The 19,222-nt window shown below is 35.9% G+C and overlaps 1 long non-coding RNA gene and 1 pseudogene across 1 annotated transcript; both read left to right on the top strand.

Moving 5' to 3' along the window:
- Positions 1-204: 204 nt before the first annotated feature.
- On the top strand, positions 205-1,685 carry LOC135628842 (uncharacterized). Its single transcript, XR_010493026.1, has 3 exons — positions 205-451; positions 960-1,437; positions 1,548-1,685. It is a non-coding gene; the product is annotated as an uncharacterized LOC135628842 (long non-coding RNA).
- A 9,368-nt stretch (positions 1,686-11,053) lies between these two features.
- On the top strand, positions 11,054-18,055 carry LOC135629250 (calmodulin-binding protein 60 D-like; annotated as a pseudogene).
- The last annotated feature ends 1,167 nt before the right edge of the window (positions 18,056-19,222 follow it).

Raw genomic sequence — 19,222 nt, 5'->3', positions numbered from 1 at the left:
TGGTCTTTGTCCTTTTTATTTTAGCCTGTGCTTTAGATGTTTCTAATCCTTACCTTTTATGCATCTTCACATGACATGATACATAATGATATGCTTCTTACTTTGTGGCTTTTGTTCACATAATTGTTAAATTCTGAAATATTATATCAGGATATGTTGTTATTGAGTGGATAAATGGGTGATTAGATTAAAATGTCTTTTGCAGATCTTGTCTGTTGTTGGGCTTCTTCAGGATGAACTTGATCCTATGGTTTCTGTCATGAAAGTTGAAAAAGCTCATTTGGAATCTTATGCTGATATTGGTGGCTTAGATGCACAAATTCAATAAATTAAAGACGCTGTTGAACTTCCTCTTACTCATCCTGAGCTGTATGAAGATATTGGAATTAGGCTTCCCAAGGGAGTTATACCATATGGGGAGCCTGGAACTGAGAAAACTTTACTTGCCAAGGTGAGAGTGTAGCATGTGAATTTCCATAACATGGACTTTACAACTTTGCCCCACACGTTCTTTACCCTCCCTCTTCTCTATTTAGTTACATTTGTATTATGTGTTTGTGTGTGCTATTTATTGGCTCTAACTCTAGTGACAACACTTTATTGATTTGTATAGATTAGTATATCTACCAGCATTTATTATGAGTAAATACAGAAGAGAAATGAGAAAGGATGTTTTTATTGCCTATGTACTTCTTCTTTACCAATGGATGTCTTTTTTAAAAAAAATTTGACCTTCTATTATTACAAATTTACAATCTAGATGGTGGTGGCCAATTAAGAAAAAAAAAAGCTTAACTGAGTTTCGCTTTAGAATTGGAATTATCTTTCTCTTGTAGGTTTGCGACCTAAAAGGTTTTTGCCATACAATTTGTGTTGCATGGTGATCTGAATGCTGTGGTATCTGCATTGGTTATTGCAAAGTCCTAATTTTCATACTATTTATGAATGCTTAATTTCAGGCTGTGGCTAACTCAATTTCAGCAACTTTCTTACATGTTTTTGGAAGTGAGTTGATTCAGAAATATTTGGGTGATGGCCCAAAACTTGTTAGAGAACTGTTTAGAGTGGCAGATGAACTTTCTCCTTCGATAGTCTTTATTGATGAGATAGAAGCAGTTGGCACCAAAAGGTCAGTCGATGAGAAATAAAAGTCCCACGTTTTTCTTTCTCTTGTATGTAAATCATAGTTAAAATTATCAGACTATTCTATCTGACCAATTTTAGATATGATGCTCATTCTGGTGGTGAGCGTGAAATACAGAGAACCATGTTGGAGTTGCTGAACCAGTTAAATGGTTTTGACTCAAGGGGGGATGTTAAGGTCTTGCAACCAACAGAATTGAAAGCCTTGATCTAGCCTTGCTTCGGCCTGGTCATATTGATGGGAAGATTGAATTCCCGCTGCCAGACATTAAAACTAGACATCGTATATTTCAGGTTTGTTATGTTTCATGAACAAATATATGATACTTATAGAACACCAGGGCATGTTTTTGTACACTTTGCGGGTTCTTGCTAAATTCTTATTTTCATGTTAATTTCTTTAGATACATACCTCTGCAATGACGCTGGCCAATAATGTCAACCTGGAAGAATTTGTCATGACGAAGGACGAGTTGTCTGGAGTTGATATCAAGACAATCTTTACTGAATCTGGCTTGCTTGCTTTAAGAGAGCGTAGGATGAAGGTGTGTCACATATTTACATGTAAAATTGTATTCTTTTATATAGAAGGTCATTGTTAGATAAAGCTTTTGTTATTACACTAATATTATCAGCAATCGTTATTGTGGTCTTATATACCTTTTGTTTGGGATGTATACATGCTTTTTAAAATGGATATTGACTTTTGAATGTCAATTGTCCATACCCTAGGGATTTTATGAATTTTTCCTATGTTCCTATTAATGTTCAGAAATTGATCACTTAAAAAGTTAACCACTAAAAGATAGGAGAACTTTTCATATTACCTCTCCTATTCTATAAAGGTAACTCATTTCTTTATAATTTAAATGTGATGGTTCATGTAAGCTGTATTTAGTCTACATTCTCCATTAGATTGCTTTTCAGATTCATATTATAAAGCTATATTGTCCAGATGACTTCTTCTGACCCCAGTTATAGTTCCTGGTATGTATTTTATAAAGCCACTAATTTACCCGAATGGGGGTTCCTTGATGATTTAAGTTTTTATTACTTCTCTTTCTTGGGGGCAAGAGGAGCATGACCATTTGAGGAAGTTGAATTTTACATCAATCTTTATTAGTGTATCATTGCTTTGGATAAAACTTATTATAAGAAGTAGAATAAAGAACCGGCAACGATCATTCTATGGGCTGGATGTAATAATGTTATTTACCTGTTGAGGGAGATTTACTTACAAAAGCATATTGGAAATTTGTTCAGGTGACATATTTGGTGATCTCTGAACACTCAAGTCTATGCTTCGTGTTTTCAAGTCTAAAGGTCTACAACCAGGTTTAGAAGCTCGGTCGATCTCTGGTCTTGACACCTTGTTGCATTGGTATCTCACCAGTTTATCGGGCAATATTCCAACCTTTTTCACACATTATCAGTAAAAGATAATACAAAAACAACACCATTTGGTACTGAACCATATGATCCATATAGGTCCTTACTCAGGCTAATTAAGGTTTGTTATAGGCTATAATCCTCCCCCAATGTGTCTTAACAGTGGTTGACCACTGAAACAGTTTGTCATGCTGCTAGAATAGAGATCCTCTTCTTCCTCCAAAAATAGAAAATGGAAAGGAAAGATGCTACTTATCTATTTTGTTCCCATTTCTTATGACAACTTATCTCTGGTATAGAGAAGTGATGTGGTGATGCCTTGGCTCTTGGAAATGTCTTGATCTCGTCTTAATTTCTGATTCTCTGTTCTTTGTTTTTTTTTTCCTCATTCTCTTCCATAGCCTTGAGAAGTGAGACAATTGGGAGAGAATCATTCAAGGCTCTAAATAATGAAATAAAGAAAAATTCAACTTAAAAAGTAAAATATAAACTAAATAAGATCAGTTCAACGTAAAAGAATATGGTTTGGCTTATAAGTAAAATTCTTGCTCTTGGGCACATGTTGGATCATATAGTTGATAAGAAACAATCCGAATAATTCAAAACTAATATTGTTGATATGGATTCTGATGGTTTTCAAACGTTTGTTTTAATCAAAGGTTTTTCAAACAAGATCGTCAAATACTTGAATATTATCCTTGGCTTGGTGAATATTAAGTTTGACAAATCTGATATGGTAGGGACATACCCAACAAATGGAACATTAACTAGTCTTCTTTGAAGAGACACTCTCACTTGACTAGTTTGAGTTGGACTACACGCCTTTAGTGGTTGGATCGGCTGGTTGAATTTGATCTGCATTGGATTGAGAGTTTAAACTAATACCCATTTGCTTTATCTTGCATTCCCAAAGTGCCCTCAGTTACATATCTCAGTAATTTGTAGCTACATCATCTTACGCTCAGGTAACTCATGCAGACTTCAAGAAGGCCAAGGAGAAGGTGACGTTTAAGAAGAAGGGGTGCCTAAGAGACTCTACATGTGAGCTATTAATTCGCTTGCCTCATAACATGAAGGTTTGTCTCATTTGTCGCTTTTGATTATCGTGATTCTCAATATATTATTTTTAGATGTTTGTTTGTGTACCTGATCGCAAATTTGATAACAAAAATGGTTCAACATAAATAATCTTTTGAGAAATATTGTGCATCTTCATGCCCAAGTTGTAATCACATGCCTTTTATATAAATGTTTTGTGTTTATATGTCTTAAGAAATCAAAGAACTAATTACAGAATACCCCTTGTATTTAACTACCTTTAGCATCTCGGTCCTTATGTTTTAAAAAGTTTCATTGGCATCCCTATAATTACGAAGGTAAAACATTTAGGTCTATTTACCATAACGTTGTTCGTTTTATCAACGGAAATTCAAAAATAAAAAAAGGTAATTTTAGCATTCTAGTTGACGGCGGTGGATGACGTCGTTGGTGGCGGATGGTGGCATTGTTGGGGGTTGCGGGTGGCTATTGTGGATGAGGAGAGTAGCGGTGAGAGGTAAGAGTGCCTCTGCTTCGGCATCTGCGTCGGCATCATTGCCATTGTCGAGTGGCGAAAGGGCTGCTTGGCATCTGCATTGGTGGCTCTTTCGTCGCTTGGCAATTGCATCAATGTTGACGTAGATGCATAGCGGTGTCACTCTGCATCTGCGTAGGCGTCGACGCAAACGCAGAGCGACCAACGTAGTTGCCGAGTGACGTCGCTCTGTATCTGCGACGACGTCGATGTAGTTGCCGAGTGACGTTGCTTTACATTTACGTCGACGTTGATGTAGTTGCCTAGCAACATCGCTCTACATCTGCAAGGGCCGTCGATGCAGATGCTGAGCGATGCCACTTTGCATCTATGTCGGCGCGACGTAGTTGCCGAGCAAAAGGGCCATCGATGCATATGCCGAGTAGCGTCGCTTTACATCTGCATCGGTGACCCTTTCCCCTTCTCGGCAACTGCATCGACGTCGATGTAGATGCATAGCAACCCTATAGGGATGCCAATGTAAATTTCTGAAGTGTAGGGATCGAGATGCTAAAGGTAGCTAATTATGGGGGGTAATATGTAATTAGTTTGAAATCAAAAGTATATGCTAAATTGTTTCATGTTGGAACATGTCTTTTTCAGGAAATACGAAAGATAAACTAGAATGGCAATTCAGTAGGTGGGACTTCAACTTGTCACAAATGGAAATTGAAATGGGACAAAATATACATTGATTCACTGTGTTGGCACATGACATTTCCAGAAAGGGTTAGGATTCATGCTGACTAAGTTGAACTGTTGATCTTTTGGGTTTTGGCTAAAGCATAAAGAAGGATCACTGATTCACTCACAGTTTTTCTCGGAATGTTTAATTGTCACGTGAAAAAGTGGTCTCAGGTATTTGTTATTGTCATTGTGGACCACTAACCTTCAAGATATTATTGTCTAAACCGTTTCATGTCTGATATTGAGCAAGTTTTAGATATCTAAAAGATAAATCAGTTTATTCTTGTTGAAACTTGTAGGTCGCGCTAATTCCATTGAGTTTTAGACCATTAGTCTTTGTTTTTGCCGGCCTTATTCCATTTAGTTATTTGGTAAATCTTTACATAAGTGTTTTGGTCTCTCTTTATTGATCTATGTTGTTTAGTAGTTTTCGTCTCTCTTAATTCACCAGATTCATTCTGCCTTCAAGTATAAGTACTCACACTTCAAGCAAAGACTATTTCCAGGTGATCGACTATGCAGTGTTCCGAATACTGTTACTGTTGAAGCTATTAAATATTTGTTTTCTTTTCTTTCCATGTTTGAGTTGTATTTATCATCACAAAATCTTTGCTGCTATCTGTTTTCAGCTAACAATTATACAACATAATCCGGAAGAGAAACTAATCACTCAAACCTGAGTACACCAAATCTGCTATTTAACTGTCCTTCCAGTGTTTTATAATCAAAGACCAACCTCAACAGTAGTATTGAGTTCTTTTTTGTTTATATCAATCATGTATTTATTTATTTATTTTGCAGAAAGTGGTGACTGTGAAACCTTGTTTGTGGAATGGAATGAAGAGACCTTGCTACTTGTTTGCTAGGAAATTTTATCCTGAAGCTCTTCACAACCTGATGCAGTTGTTCTCTAATTACACCCTCATATGAGACACATCAGCATGAACACCATTGTTTGGTCTGGTTGTGCCTCCTGACATCACATTGTTGAGTCATTTGTCAATTCTTGAACTCAAGCCACCTCATTTTGACACCAATCTCCACCATGCAGCTGCAGAAGATTGTTGGAGGCAATTGGGATGACTTGAATCTATGTTTCTCTCTAAGTAGGGATGAGGTGGATACTACTTTATTTGATGGTGCACTCCACCCAGTACTGGTCTTCTCTCTGTTTTGTGTTTTCCTGGTTATTTGATCTCTTGAGCAGCAAAATTTTGTTAGTCCATTATACTTTATAGAGTGCTCAATTCTTTTGTAGAGAGAGAGAAAGAGTGAGAGACATTATAAAACACTTTCTTTGTGAAGTCTTTATGGAAAATCTCTTATTCTTTATTTTGAAAGAAAACAGAAGCACAAAAAGAAATGAATAATTTGGTTAGCAGTTTCATAAAAAATGTCATTAAAAAAACTTAAACAATAGAGAACAACTTAAAGTTCTGAACTTCTAAGATCTGATCTCAAACACATGCTATATGGTATATTGTGAACATATTGAATAACAATTATTATCTAATGGATGTTAATATGTACAACATACTTGTAATGTTATGATGTATAAATCAAATGTAATGTTCTAAATCTCATTAAAATCTGACATAATTTCTAAATTATACATAAAAATGATATAATAATATTTCAAATAATAAAAGCCTATCTATTGTGAGGAGGAAGAACAACTTCATGGCTTGCTCAGCTCTTTCACAGGATAATTAATATCAAAATTAGTTGCCCGTGATGTTTAGAGAGAGAGAGATTATCTTCTTCTCCTTTGCTTTAAAAAATATATACATATATATATATATATATTATTGGTGAGAATTCTGAAAACATTTTATGCTAATTATTAAATCATTATAGAGATCATTTTTTCGCTAAATACTGAAGACAGCATTTTATTGTGTTTGTAATGAATAAGCACACCGCAACCTTTTTTCTCTCCCGTACGACTACTCAGCTCGTGAATCGCACATGTTTCGGATCCGTTTCGAGTGGATGTCGCATCGCACATGCTTCGGACCCGCTTCACTAGAAGATCCGATTCCAGTTGAACTTAACGCGGCCTATATATACATATATCCTCAGTCTCCACCCCCATCCCACTCCCGCTCTCGCTCTCTCTTCTCTTCCTCCTTCGATCTCTCTCCCTCTCTCCGTGTTTGGCTTCGCCGTCCTTGGTCAATCCTCCTCCGTGCCCTCCTCTATCTCTGTCTCTCTTCGGGCGAAGATGAAGCGGCCGGTGAAGTTCATCGCCGACCCTAGGGCACGGCGCACCGCGTTCAAGAAGAGGAGGGCCTGCTTCCTCAAGAAGGCCTATGAGCTCTCCACCCTCACCGCCACCGACGTCGCCGCCATCTCCTTCGCTCCACATGATGAACCTCCCGGCACCGTCCCCGACCTCCTCACCTGGCCTCAGGACCGGAAAGAGGTGGTCCGCATTATCCGCCGCCTCCCTAAGTACGGCGACGGCGCCGGTCCCGGCATCAATAAAACGCCGAAAATCAAGCCCCCGGAGGAGGTTGCGGTCGACCAGGCGTGGGACGACCAGGGGGCGCTTTGGACCATCGTGAGGTCCCTGCTGGAACCAGAGATCCTGGCCCTGAGAAATAGCGGAACTAAGTTACCGGAGGAACCGGAGTGCTCGAGCTCCCATCATATCCTAGGGCTTCAAGATACTCTTCCTCCTCCTCCTCTCGCGGCGGCGATCGTCGACGATGCCTCCGATCCCACAGCCATGAGGATTCACGAGCTCCTGAGTATGCCCGATACCTTCTACGGGAACGATGAGGCCTCCTTCGCTGAGCTGCTGCACCTGATGCAACAAGAGTAGACCAGCAACATCTGCGATAACTTCTTCAGCAACAAGGAAAATGGGTATTTTTTTTCTTTTTATTGTGAAAAAGGTGGATACACAGTCAAAATCTGTCCTCTGATTCCACGAGCAATAAAATCAGCTTCTTTTCAAACAAAAGTCGTGCAAAATTTTCCAGATAACATCTATTCAGCAACCAGAGTGCCAAATAGATGACTTGCACACACCATTGTTTCATACTTGTTCACCTCTCAGTACTTCTTTACATTTAGATTAGCTCAAGAAATAATAAGATTTTCTTATGCATTTTGTCTTTCAGAAAAGAGTTACTTGACAGCAGTATCCAATTTTAGGCTTTTAGCCAATGATCTAACACTAGCGAGTTAAGAACTGCTTTCATATTTTATCCTTTCTCAATCAGTGCCATCTTGTGTTTCAATGGGTCATAGAGGAACTCTCAATTGTTCATCTCCTTATAAGTACATTTATAAGAGATGAATTATCCTACTTTGCTTTGATCATATGTTTTGATTGTTTATTTTTGTGGTTTTAAGTATGCTGTCTGCAGTCCTATCACAATCACTTTTGCTTCGAGTGCAGGTATGTCTTTGGCAGGCATATTCATCTACCAAGTTAGCTGTTTTTAAATGTTTATGCTTGCCTTTACTCTGAACTATAACCTGCATTGTCTTACATTATCTTGGCATTTACTGTAGTTTGACAAGTATCATTTTCAGTTTTGGCTTTTATTTATGATTATTCAATTTTGGCACCTAATTCATGATTGTTACATTATTTTACTCTGTACTAATAAATCCACCGTGCCCCCATTTTTTCTATTGGATACCATGTCTCATAGTCAGTCTTAACAAATTTAACTCAATGAACCTTGCCAAATTATTTCTCGGTATAACATTGCCCATGCTAATGGATAAGGGAACCAAACATATGCTTTATTTCTCTGGCTGAACATGCCAATTAATTAAGCATTATCATTTGAGTGCTGAACATTGACTTATAGTTTAATGAAAAGGATTATTGGAGGTGAAGTCCTATAATCTTGATGTGAAAAATGAGATCATGGGAAAATGGAAAGCTTATTTGAATTATCTGTAGCAATATGAATTAGTGAAATCTAAAAATGCTCTTTGTTAAGGATCATTTTTCTAGTGGTTTGGACTGACCATTGACTAATGCATCTCATCATCAAGGCACCCAGTTTCTAATTTTGGTGGTATTCAACAGTTGCAAAATTCATTTAAATATAGATCGACATAATATTTAGGAACTTTAAGACAAGAAGGGTGGATGAAGAACTCATTCATACATAATATCCTTATAAGTTCACTAATAAGATGCATGAAGCAGACCCGCACTATAATTTCTTCATTCAGATTGCTTGTGGCAGATAAATAGATGGGTTTCTTTAAGCTAAGGCAAAACTGAGGCTATGATTTCTGTGAAACCAAGTTATAATTAAGTGTACTACCTCATTTCCATTCGATACTATAAGAATTTCATAGGAGTGTAATTGGGTTTATGTGAAAAACTTGAAAAATATCCTGGGGATATAAATAAACAAACTGTTCTACTGTCATTGGTGTTTGTCAATGATAGGTTTTCAATCCCTCTCTTATCAGAACAAGTATAATTGTGCTGAGTGTTGGTTGCTAATGAAGAGTGATGTTTGGAGCAGAGAAAATTGGCTCAACATGGTCTCCAAAGATCTTTACACAGTAGAGGTAACTGAGGCTAACCTTTTGAGGTATTGGATCTTCTATTTATAATATGAAGAGATTTGTATGTATATCTTGAGTAATAATGAAGCTTATGGGTTGCAATAGAGATACACTAAACTATTTCTTAAACATTAGTTCAAAATATCAACTTTATAGAGGCATTAAAGAGCTTATTTTTCCTATTTCACTTTGATCATATGGTTTAATTCTTTTAGGTTCTGAATATCGTGTCTAAATGCTGGTATGTCTTTTTCATATTCAATTACCAAATATTTCTATTTTGAATGTTTATACTGGCTTTTACTCTGAACTATAACTTTTGTCTTAACATCATGTTTGCATTTCCTGTAGTTTGACTAGTATCATTTTCAATTTTAGGCTTTTCATGGTTGCTAATTTTTTGCATCTAGAATTAATAGTAGTAATTAAATTTAGTTGATGAAATTAATTACAATAACATATATGTGTTAAGTATTTGTATTTCGAATTTAGAAGGGCTCATACAAAAAAACTATCAACATTGCAAAAATCTGCATGCAATTTCCCAAATAAATAGAAACACAATTTAAACTTTTTAAATAAAATTAAGAAATCAAAAACTTACATCTACAAAAAGGGAATTATTTTTTGGAATTTTTTGTTCAATGAGTTTTTGAGAGGGATTAGAGGATCACACTGGAATATGACATAATATAAAAAATAAGCAAAAAGTTATCAATCAAACTATTGACCATCCAAATCTAATTTCATGAGCAAAAACTTGAAAAAAGGTAATATTTCAGTTCAGATTGACTCTCATGAATCAAACTTGGCCAATCTACTATTACTGTTTTACTTGTGATTATTTGAGTATTATTGGAGTTATAAGAAAGAGTGGGAAAAAAAGGAAAGATGATGGCCTCAACTTCAACTGTCCCTAGCATGCAGCCCTCCCCTGGCCGTGCTGTCGTGGCCCAAGCATGAACTCACCGCAAATCCTGTTAATACTTACAGTAGAAAAACTTACTTGTACAAACAAATGATTTGCATAACCAAAATGATGAATTTCTCGCATGTCATTTATATATATTGTTGTTCATGTTACCACCAATTCTTTTTCTTTCTCCTCTAACTATCAAAATGAATGGCAAATTAACACTGTTTATGATGTTGGTTTCATGTTGATTAGTTCTCACATTAGTTCTGTGCATATAGTTAATCTGTGTTTGTTCTGTTCTTCCCCTTTAATTAACTTCTGATTTCTATTATAATACAGTTTTTGTATAATACATTCTTTTTGTAACTTAATTTTTCTTATACTCAACTTTACCTGAAGAAACGATTTTGCGTTGTTTTAGTTGCCTCTTCACCTGCAATGGCTTTGTTCACTCCATCAGGTCCTGTAATGCAGAAAGATTTGCTGACTTCCAGCGATCGCTCATCGAGATGCCATCAAGCATCTATCTTTTCTCATTCAACCAGCAGTGTTGAGAACTTGCTCTTTGTCGGAGCACATCCTGTCGCCACCAATCTACTATGCAAACCATCATCTTTGACAAGACACCCTGAAGGAGGCCATTTTTAGATTTACTCATGAGTGGCAGCCAGTGCTCTTTACTTGATTCTTAGAAGTTTTCAGCTTCTTGTGGCAACAAGTTCTAGCTTGATGATATCAGTGAATCTAAATAGTTTGTTCCAGATATTTTGAATGGAATATTTGAAATAGCAATCGAGATGGAAAAGATTGAGAAGAATTCACTGAGAAGCAAAATGCTGGAGGGGTATCTTATGGTAGCTCTGTTTGAGCCATCAACATCAACCAGACTTTCCTTTGAGCCAACTATAAAAAGGTTAGGAGGAGATGTTTTTGATTACAGAAGAAGCACGTGAATTTTCTTCAGCCACGAGGAGATACTCTTGAAGGTATGATCTTAATTATGGATAATTTTGTGGTGTCCAGAATTGTAAAAGGAAGACTTAACGAGTGGAAAGCATGATTTGCAGATATAACTACAGTTGAAGGTTACACAGATATAATTGTTTTGAAACACTTCAAAAGTGGAGTTGCTAGATGGCAGCGTCTACAGCCAGTATTCTTTTTTATAAATGCTAGGATGATCAAGGACAGCATCCAACACAGGTAAAAGGAATAGTATCTCATTGTTATCTTGTTCAGGAAGGATGATAAAAACAGAAGAAAACAACTGGAGGTTTTTATGCTGCATTTTCTCTTAGATGATTCTGATGTATGTATAGTTTGTTGATAGCCAGGTTTTCATGTAGGGAAGTTTGCTTCACCATTAGAACTACAGGGGAAAAAATACTTGAAACCTCAATGAATTATGATGACATAATTGTTCTTACTTGTCAGATTAGGAAGTACATTACTTCATCAGAAAACATTCCTTAAGGTTGCTGTGAATTCTTTGAGGTCACCACAGGGAAATAGAAGTCAACCGGTTCATGATGCTATTTGTAATAGAAAAATCAGATATTAGTATGAATTGCTAGCCTCAGTGTATAAGTACTATCAAGAGATATTTCACAAGCTGATAAGCACCACAATAATATATTAATTTTCTTGGCATGTACATTGGGAACAAAGCTCTGGTTTTCTAGAAGTGGCTTCGAGGAGTGATGTTGCCTTATCAAACCCTCGTTCAGAAAGAAAGATTTGGTGAGATGATGCATAGACCTTTATGATGATATTCATGGTAAGTGCATTGTGGACATAGAGGTGTTAGATGTGCTTCCTAAGCATCCTGCTATCATGCATCCTCACCCAAGACTTGATGAGGTACGTGAACATGTCTGAAACCATTTCTTTCTTAGTATGTAGAACAAAAGATCCATCGTCTCCGCAACCAACACTTAATATTCACAAAGATAATTGCTGAGGAAATATAAGGTTTACTTTTATTTGAGACTTCCTTTTTTTTCTTTTCTAAATACTGCAAAATCTATTTGTATTTTGTCCCCCATAAACAAAATCACCTGATATCTCTTAAACAACCATTCATGGCGAAGTGACTAAAACTTGATTAATGTTATGCATGGATGGTGATCCTAGAGCCGCATATTTCAGACAAATCAAGAATGTTCTTTATGTTTGAATCACTCCATTGATGATGCTGTTGCTTTGCTGGTAAGTATCGATACAAACTATTTCTTTTATTTGTTTTACGTAATTCGATAGGCCATTTTGACATTGTTGATTGTTACAGAATTCATTTTTCTGCTTCTGTGTCCATTGTTAATGGCTGAAAAATAAGTAGCATAATTTCATCAAAAGATTGCTAAGCTAATGTTATAAAAAGAATAGGTTTACTGATTCTGTTTCTTAAAGATGTGATGTGATCAACAGAAACAGAAACGAGTATGAAAATTTAATGTCATTTTGCCCATCTCATCATGATGAGAAACACTAATTGTATTTATGCTCTGAATACTTGCTTGCTTATACTTGTTTGCTTGTGTCTTGTAAGATTAACTGTGTACTTATTTATTTATTTTATGTATTTTGGATATGATCCTTTCTAAAATCTGGCTTTGATTACAATTATATTATTCCACATAGTAAGTGTCAAATAACTTTTATTTATCATAATGGAGTAATGTGGTAAACCATTAAAGAGAAAAAAAAACATCTTGATGATTAAGGTCAAGAATTTAAGTCTTGCTCTAAATAATTGGCTATATTATATTTGAATGAAAATAATTAAATTTTAATATAACATATGTGTTTTATTATTCTAATACAAATTTTTCATAAGGCATCCCTGATAACTGGAATCATGTGTTATCTCTTCCACGGTATTTCTAATAAGTCGTAATGCCTCAACTATTTAGGGTAGTTGAATTCATTTTATGTTTAATCTCTCTTTATATCATTCATAAGACTTGTTTATTTTTTGAATATTTTATATAATTTTTTTAGTTTAATCTTATATTGCAGTCATGCCTAATCCCATATATAATATTACTTAAAAATTTATTTAAAATAAAAATGATTTTTAAAGTATTCCTATCAGATAAGATTGATGTAAATTATAATCTTAAGAGTTAAATGTAACTTAAATATATTTAAAATAAAAATTGATTCTTTAAGCATTCATGTCAATGTTGATGTAAGTTAGAATCTTAAGATTTAAATAGATGGTGATTGGATGGTACCTTAAAATTACAAGGATAATAACTATATTTAGAGGGGTGTATTTATAATTTTGTATCACTGTGAAGTCAAATAAGAACTGAGATCGGCTTCTCTTTTTACCGCCTCTCTTTCGAAGCCAAATCCTTAATCTTTACTCTTGATCTTGAACACTCTTGGTAGGATTCCTTAAAACCCTAAGATCCATGTGCCAAGGAACCCCCGGAGGCATTGGGAACTAGGGGCATCCAAGTGATAGGAAGCACGATGGCGACAAAAAGGACAAAAGTTTGAGCCGGCGGCGTCGTCGTCCCGAGTCAGACGCAAGTAATGCAGGCAGAAGGGTTCTTAGGTTGTTTCCTGGCTCCCCACCGTCACCTCGCTATCTAAGTGTCACTTACGTATCCTCAAGGTTGAGCGTGTCAAGGAATACCTCCTCATGGAGGAGGAGTTCGCCGCCAATCAGGAATGCCTCCGTTCCCTAGAGGAGAAGAACGAGGAGGACCGCTCCAAGTTCAATGATCTCTGGGAGTCGCCGATGAGCATTGGAAACTTGGAGGAGCTCATCGATGAGAACCATGCCATTGTTTTGTCATCGGTCGAAACGGAGTACTACGTTAGGATCCTATCTTTTGTTGACAAGAATTAACTGGAACTGGAATTTGCCATTTTTATGCACAATAAGGTCAGTTTTACTGGTTTAATGATTTTGGTTTAGTCGCATGATCTCAGATTGGTGAAGATTTTTAGTGTTTACAGTGCGAATTGGTTGTGATTTTCTTTATATACCTAATTTGCTAGTATTCTGTTAAAAATCTAGTATTTAGGATCACCGAATTTGATGTTCGAGTGATCTGTTGTCAATTTTTGTGGGAGAGAATTTCTTTCATTGTGAATCCTTTGTGGGAATCATATGTTTGCCCACATAATTTCTATGGCCGGGGTATCTTAAATCTCCAAAAGTTAAGAATATTACAAAAGAATTGAAGTCTAGAAGGAAAATTTAGGCTCATTTTGCTAGGATAAATGGTATTATATTAGATTCATGTGCTGGACCGTAGGATATCTATAGTTTGGTCAGATAATTAATGCTTAACATTGTTTGAATCCTTTTATTCTTAAGTTAGTGTAAAGTATCTCTTTCTTTTTGTCTGATTGCTTCGGATATATGATGTGATTTGTAAAACTTCGTTTCTGTATTCCGTAATTGTGTTGTTTTCTCATTCTGTTGGATGTTGAAACATGGCCCCTAAAAGTTATTCTTGATCTTTTTCTATGAAATTGATAACTCACCTTCTATGAACCTTCAATTTTTTGGTCTAGAAGTTCTATATTCTGAATGGACCCTATTTATGAGCAATATCTGATGTTTCTACTTGACAATCTGATGCTGTATGGTGCTTCATTAGGTCAGTGAAGAAGTTGAACGAGCCTTAGCAAAGCTAAGTCCTCCAAAAATTGGTGGAAGGTAAGACATATTATGACATCATACATCATGAATCAGATGGATTCTTTGAGAATGAACTTATTTTGGATTTTTTTTTTCCTCTGCATGGAATTATAAGTGACTAAGATGTTATAACCAAATAGTTATGTTGCCATGCTTTCTGATACAATCTTTCCGGTAAAATATCTGAAAGCATGTCAAGTTTCTTGTGAACTTGTTGCAGGCTGCATAACAAGTGTTTAAATTTAATGAAATGAAGGATGGTTGAGAAAGATAACAGCTGTATATTATGATTTTTAAATTGTTGTCCTAGAGTCTGATTGCTAGAATTTTAATTTATGGTCATTCTGATTGTAGTCTATTTTTCAGAAGCTACTATAGACATATATAGGCATGAGTCTCATGCCTATATGGAGGCTAGGGAGGGGCAATATATTTAACCTAATTATTGCAATAGAGGCAATAACATTAAGTTGTTGACAGGCCTCAATGAGATAAATGGTGCAAATGTATCTATTGGGTTTTGAAAGGTAGTGTTCAATAGTCTAACAGAATTGTCTCAATACCTATCCTGATGTTATTTTCCTACCGAGAATTTTATGTATCTTATATTAAAAGGAAAACAAAATTATTAACATTTGCTTGGTTTAGCAAAAAAAGCTGCATAAAGTCATGCAAACACACTATGATTATGATTTTCATACAATCTTTATGATTATACAAGCGGTAATGTTTCTTCATCCCTTTGTGACCAAGTAAGCTGTCTTTTTAATCTTGGACTTTTAGATTTTGTTTTGTGTGTCACTGTCACTATCGGATTGCTTTGGGGAGACTATAGTAAATGAAGAGTGCATTACATCACAAACAGCAATATGAAGCAAAAGTCTGCAAGGTAATAAATTATAAGAAAACAGGAACAAACTTTTCTGTTACAGCAGAAATAATGGAGTATGACGAAAGAAGTGAAACATGAGGAGAACAAAGAGTAAGTTATGACTGGGTTACCAAATTTGTTTGATGAAAATGCATTCTGTAAGAATGATCTTTGCTGCACATCTTTCTGTTTTAAGTCTAACCACATACTGTTCCTATAAAAGATAGGAGTCCTTAGGGATAAAAGTAGGTAATAAAGGTAGTTGACCAAATCGGATAAAGATCATAATCAGAAAGTGCCCAATCAATTACAAAAAATTCATAAGTGGAATACAACTAAATAAGTTCATGTCTAATGATATCTAGCTTTGTGAAGATGTTCTAAAGTTGTGATAATATTGCCTTGTAAATTGAGAATAGGCCAATTAATATAATTAACTCAAACAAGAATTAATAGAACTCCGCACAAACCTAACTTTAAGACTTGCTTTATCATATTCAAGCCATTCAATTTCAGTCCATCTTGTTAGTCTTTGCTTGTTAGTTGTGATGTTTCCCAGTAATTGATGTGCACATCTAAGAAAGATTATTTCCTTCAGTTTGTTGCTTATTGTTTGAAGAAATATTAGCTTCATTTTTATCAACCGATAGTAAAGAACTGATTCATCATCTAGCCTATAAGAAGTTCACCAATTCATCTTCTGGCCTATGAGAAGTTCATTGTTGCAGCATCATTTCTCTGAGGAGTAGATTTGGTAATTTTCCAGATTTAATAGTTTTAAGGGTATTCTTGGAATCATCAAATTTCAGAATTGGTACTGCAACTCAGCCCTGCCACTTAGGACATATGAGTTATCCTATCCCTAATATGCATCTTTGACTATTTATGCTTGTTTCGATTCCTGGATTAGGTGCTTTATGAATAAAGACTAGCATTATTCAAGAAGGCTTGTTGTTTTGCTTCAATCTTCTTGTTCTCCAATTTATCAAGTTTATCTCAGTGTTCACAGTTGGTGGGAAATTATGGTTTAACCAACTATGAAAATTCTTTACATGAATAATTTCTACTTATGTAATACTCTTTTAGGATCCATCTGAATTCAAGAAATGCAGGTCTTCACCGAAGCAAATTGAAGGTCCTGAAGAAATCTCCAGCTTCATTTCCGGACAAGACTATCCTTATCCCATTTTACTGGAGGAAAAGTAGAAGGGGAACAGGGAGCTGAAATTCATGTTGTGTTGATTGATGCAAACACTGGCCATGTTGTCACATCAGGACCTGAGTCGTCTGCAAAACTGGCCAAGTTGTAGTCCTTGAGGGTGATTTTAGCAATGAAGACAATGATGATTGGACAAAAGAAGAGTTTGACAGTCATGTAGTGAAAGAACGCAAAGGAAAAAGGCCTCTTTTGATTGGAGACTTATACGTCTCATGGAAAGAAGGTGTAGGAACCCTTGGAGAGCTCACATTTCCAGACAATTCTAGTTGGATACGGAGTAGGAAATTTAGGCTTGGACTGAAGATTGCTTCAGGTTTTTGTGATGGTATTCGAGTCCGTGAAGCGAAAAGAGAAGCTTTCACTGTGAAGGACCACAGAGGGGAATGTAGGTCAGCATTGCACTATCTTTGGTTTCTTTTTCTCCATTTTCCTAAGTTTTCTTTCTGATGTTTATAGTGTACAAGAAACACTATCCACCTGAATTGAAAGTTGAAGTCTAGAGATTGGAAAAGATTGGTAAGGATGGTTCATTCCACAAGAGGTTGAATAAATATGGACTCTTTACAGTTGAAGACTTTCTCAGACTTGTTAGGGATCCCCAGAAACTCCGCAATGTAAGTTTTTGGTTTTCTTGTTTGCTGTAATGAGTCTCTTATTACCTCCACTGTTTGTGGATCTAATTTACTTCACAATGTAGGTTCTTGGAAGTGGTATGTCCAATAAGATGTGGGAGAGTCTAGTGGAGCATGCCAAGACTTGTGTCTTAAGTGGAAAGTACTATGTATATTATTCTGATGACACAAGGGATATTGGTGCAATTTTCCAATATTTATTATTCTGATGACACAATGTAGAGCATGCCAAGACTTGTGTCTTAAGTGGAAAGTACTATGTATATTATTCTGATGACACAATGTAGGTTCTTGGAACTGCTATGCTGATGAACACTATCACAACTGCTATGCTGATGAACACTATCTTCTTGACCTCAGCCAGGTTTTGATAGTCGCAACTGCTATGCTGATGAACACTATCTTCCAACTCTATTGAATGTAAGTACATTAGATCATTTTGCATTTTGGCTTTCCTGAGTAATAGCTTATTTGGGAATTTAATAGTATCAATAACCAGACAGGACATTTCGACATCCTGCAGATGGTGGATCCTATTGGAATTGCCAATTGGTCCGTAATACATGTTGATTGGTCTGAAGGAAAGTGGCATCCAAAAGCATATCAAGCACAAGATGTCACTTTTGAGCTCCTGAAGAACATTTCAGTAAGCATTCTCTCTTTCAAAAATTCATACTTTAGAATGTCCAGATGCCTCTAAATTCTTATTGGCTGATATGGGTTTTGTTGACAGTCTATTGATGAGAGTTACCATTTCACTAATGATGAGAAGGTAAATCTTTTAGAACTTGTGTTCGTATATGCTGATTCTTTCCTCGTTCACCTTTTCCTGATTTGTTTTCTCTATAGTTGTCACAATCACCGAAAGAACATCAGATTAGGCAAAAGTAACTTAATCTTTGCAAGCTAACCGCCATGTTCTATAGTTTTTCTTTTCCTCCAAGTTACTTCAGTATATTCATGTGCTTAGGTTGAACGAAGCTTATAATAGGAAATTGGAACATGTTGCAGATATCCATCTAAAATTCTTGTATTTTTGTCGTAGATAGTGGTAAGTGGTAGGACTTTACAAGAAAATGCTTATTCTACATGGCTATGTCAACCAAAACCTTTAAAACACTATGCAATCATATAGAGTAGCATGATACGTGCGTGAGGCACAGAACAAATATGGAGGGATTGATGACCTACTATCTAAGCCTTCAGAGAAGCTAATAAAAAAATATGCGGATGGATGAAACAGAACTACTCAATTAGAAGCTGGTATGACTTGTAAGAAAATAATCATGTCTGTTGAAACAAGTCAAATATTTTCTCAGCATGTTCACTAGTCGGAGGATTGAACTCCAAAGCACCAAAAGCATCTATTTTCATTTTTGTTTAGATAGTATTATTTGGTCCTTTACTATCTCTTACCCATTATGCAAATTCTGCATACTAAAAGGTTAAGTCATGCTTAAAAATAATAACAACAATGGGTTACAAATCGTGGCAAGCATGTATACTATGTTGGAATATCGGATAATTGTTCAAAGTGATCGATTATGCAGTGTTCCGAATAATGTTACTGTTGAAGCTATT

This window comes from Musa acuminata, chromosome BXJ3-1, assembly GCF_036884655.1.
Source record: "Musa acuminata AAA Group cultivar baxijiao chromosome BXJ3-1, Cavendish_Baxijiao_AAA, whole genome shotgun sequence".
NCBI classification, from domain to species: domain Eukaryota; kingdom Viridiplantae; phylum Streptophyta; class Magnoliopsida; order Zingiberales; family Musaceae; genus Musa; species Musa acuminata.
Note: the sequence above shows the minus strand (reverse complement) of the source record. Positions and strands in the feature narration are given on the sequence as shown.